Source organism: Parasteatoda tepidariorum, chromosome 6, assembly GCF_043381705.1.
Source record: "Parasteatoda tepidariorum isolate YZ-2023 chromosome 6, CAS_Ptep_4.0, whole genome shotgun sequence".
NCBI lineage: Eukaryota > Metazoa > Arthropoda > Arachnida > Araneae > Theridiidae > Parasteatoda > Parasteatoda tepidariorum.
Genome location: NC_092209.1, coordinates 91,504,056 through 91,507,767, shown reverse-complemented (window position 1 = coordinate 91,507,767; position 3,712 = coordinate 91,504,056). Strand labels below are relative to the sequence as shown.

Here is a 3,712-nt window from a genome sequence, read left to right as displayed (position 1 = left end):
TCAAGAATAAGCTATTTATTCATGGCTAATAAGAGTAGAACAAGACACAGAATTGCATGTATCTATGCATTATGTAAAAGAACATAAATAACACAATGGAACAACATCTACAATGCAAAGCTAAAAACAATTAACACAATAACAAAAATATCATACAATATCAATATTTGCTACCACTTTAAAGTAGAATAATTAAAACAGCAAACTATGAAGGAAAAAAAACGTTTAGAACTTTCACATAGCCTTTGGTTTTATACACAACTCGTTTACTCATAAAGTATTTTTAAAAAACTGTAACGTTTAAATGACAAAGTTACGAGTAAAAAATTTTGGTTCTGAATGGAAATATATTACAGTAAATGAAATTCAAATCTTGAAACTTTTTTCTGAAAGAACAGACAAAAAACTGGAACAGTAAAAGCTTCGGGAAATCATGACTGAATTTATTTTGATACAAAATGACAACTTAAGCAATCTCATTTTTTAGTTTAATAAATATACTTGTTATAAATTTACTATAACCTTCATGCTCTTACAAAGTGAGAATGATATATTTCAGATGTTTAAATCATTTAAAACAAATTCGGTGCGAAAAATTCGATTTGCCGGAGTATCTATAAAGAGTGAATTAAAATTGCTTATTAATTCTTTAAATGAGTTTAAGGGTTTACTTATCAGATACGCATTTTTAATTAAGGTTAGAAAAAATATCAAGGATTTGAGGTTTCTAATGAAAATTTGACTTTTATAACCAGTAGTGAATACAAAAATATTTGACAGTATAATTCAACATAAATTTGGAATTTCATTTTGTCTCGCAAATAAAGATATTTCCATGAATTAAATACTTTTTAAATGGATTTTAAAATAAAAGTTAAGAAATTTTCGTCGGAAATTTTAATTTCATAAATACTGATTGGATCTACATTTATCTTTTTTACTACAGAAACGAGTTATTTCCAAAAACATTTAAGATACAAAAAGTATAGAAAACTTTTGAACCATTAAATTATTCCTACATTATTACCGATTGCCGCACTTAATAACCTCACTCTGTGAGCGCAGGTCGGTTCTTGGCCACCAAAGCTTTTACTGCTTCATTCTAACAGTAAAAAACAGGTACTGCTATTACATTGAATAACACAAAATAAAATCTCTGGAAATACATGAACTTTGAAACATTTGACAAGATTATGTTTACGTTTCTTCAAAAAATAATTTTACTTTCCTACAATAAAAATAGGTCACGGTCAGTATGACAATTATGTAAACATTTAATTCGAAAGAAATTGTCATTGCAGGGTTTAGAGTAGGAACCACGGAGGTCTGTTCTCGAAAACTTTCAACAAGTTAGCTTAGTGCAAAAAGAGATATCCAACTGAATTTAATTTGCTGCTCAACCAGGGTTGGATGGCAGACCCATTTCTGGGTTTACGATTATGACTGTTCAGCTCCATACGATCGCACACTTGAAACGAAACCAGAAGACGAGAGAACTCCTGGATCGAAATAGCCTTCATGGAGGACTTATGCTGCAACTAACCCGCATTTGCGTTACATGGAGAGGGAACCATGAAAACCTTCCACGGTTAGCTCGACGGTATGGGAATTTTAACGCACGAATCAGGATATCTTACGTAGACCAGAAAGTTCTGCGATTCTAACTTTAGCCACATCTTTGGGAATGAAATCATCTTCGAGGAACAGATCAGTCTCATCTCATTTGACAAATACAAAATGGCCCTTTCAATTTCCTTTTCAATCTCGGCAACACTTGAATTTGGAGAATGGCGCAAAATTCATTTTCTGCTAAATTAAATTTATTATATGTAAAAAGGGCTTGGAGGAACAATAGAAAAAATAAAAGTTCATCTCACCTACTAGGCCAGCAAGTTAATTGAAAGTAGGCAGCAACACATCTGAAAACAACTTCCGCTTTTCAGAGATTAGTCAGATGCTTTCTTCGAAACTTTCCATCTTTTGCAATTTCAGCTCCCCAAAGCGGGTTCACATCAGCAGCATATCAAGAAGATTCTGAAAAATACCAGAGACAGAAGCAGTACCGATGCACACAAAAAAGGCTGAATTAAGCATAATTTAATCCAATAATAAGGCAGATAAAACCTATATTCAAAACTAATATTGTTTGAGATAAATTAAATCATTGAACAATATTAGAATATCTGCAGTAATAAACGTATCACAGTAGATTAGTTAAATACAAGTGATAGTACAGTTAGTATATATTATATATTTGTAGCATACTAGTAAGTAGTATATTAGTATATATATACAATATTAAATATAAGAAGTACTTTTTATGTTATCAGAATAAGAGAAAATGCTTCAATGGCTTACATATTATTAATTTTTATTTTGCGCTTTAATTTTTATCCATATTTTAACTCTTTTATCAATTCCAAAAGATGTTGATTTTAACAAAAATCAAAAGAAAGCAAACAAAGATAGAAATCCAGTTCAGTTTTAATTTAGAAATGAAACGATCAGAAGTATAAATCAATATATAAAAATAATGGTAAACACTTTGAATACTCTTTAAATCGAACAAGTTTTAAATTTAACTATATATTTTGCAGCATTTTCCAATCTTTACATCGGTGTTTTCATCCGTTAAAAAATTACTAAATCTGGCTCATATCCACTCAACTTAATTTTAATTTCTTCCTCATGGAATTAAACTATTTCGGTGACTTAAAATAGGTTAACACTAAAAAGCAAAAGTTTATTAATTTGACACATTGAAATTTTTGCTATACTATTGAAATACCATTCGTAGTAATTCTAGGTCAACAAACACATCAGAACGAATGATTGATCAACTCTACAGATGTTTGTGGGCCAAGGACTTTAGAATCTTCAGAGACTACTCTTCCTCTCAAAGTTATTAGATTCTTTTAAATACTTTGAAATCCTCATTAATGTAATCAATCCTCTTTATTCACTCGGCCGGCTTCTTGTTCAGTTCACAATTTATTTTAATATTCTGAACATTAAGGAGGATTTGTTCACTTGGCAGATGCATACCGCAAATTCTATACAGTTCAATGCAGTTGTTAATAACAGATTTATACAGCTTACGAAGCTCATTGTACACATGTGCTTTCATGAATGCTTGCTTTACACTGCTTCCAGAATCTTCAAAACTATATTTTAAATTAATAATTTCTGTGTCAAAAAATTCTTAATCGTACAGATATATCGCACAGATTTAGAAATTAATATTAAGAAACCGATTAAAGGTTAATTCAAATTTAAAATAACATCGTTAACATTCTCACAATGCAACTATCACTTAACTAATCTAACACAAGAGCAACGCTTTTCCCCTTAGAGAGAAAAATATTATGAAAGTCTAAATTGATAAATTACAAGCACTATAAACGTTCTTGTTCTAAGACTAAAGGTTAGTGAAGAGCTGGGTGGTTTTTCAGGGCACGGACTTGCAAGCTTTAGTTACAGTCCAGGACCTTACTCTATCCTACCTCAGCCCTTTAGATTTTAATTTGATCGGGATAATAATTTAAATAATTTTAAAGCCAAATATATTTAGCTGTAAGCACCAGAGTTCTTCAGTGACTTAGGGTCACGGACATGTGAGCTAGCATCACTGTCCAGGACCACCCAGTTCTTTTGACACCCTGGTTCTTACTGCACCGTAGTCGAAAGAACGGAAAAGTTCCGAAACGGCTGA

General features: G+C 31.1%; 1 long non-coding RNA gene across 1 annotated transcript; it reads right to left on the bottom strand.

Annotated features, from left to right (window-relative positions):
* On the bottom strand, positions 1 to 3,706 carry LOC122271793 (uncharacterized). The gene is made up of 2 exons (XR_006226596.1): positions 1,878 to 3,706; positions 1 to 1,806 (listed from the first exon to the last, which is right to left on the bottom strand). It is a non-coding gene; the product is annotated as an uncharacterized lncRNA (long non-coding RNA).
* Positions 3,707 to 3,712: the final 6 nt, after the last annotated feature.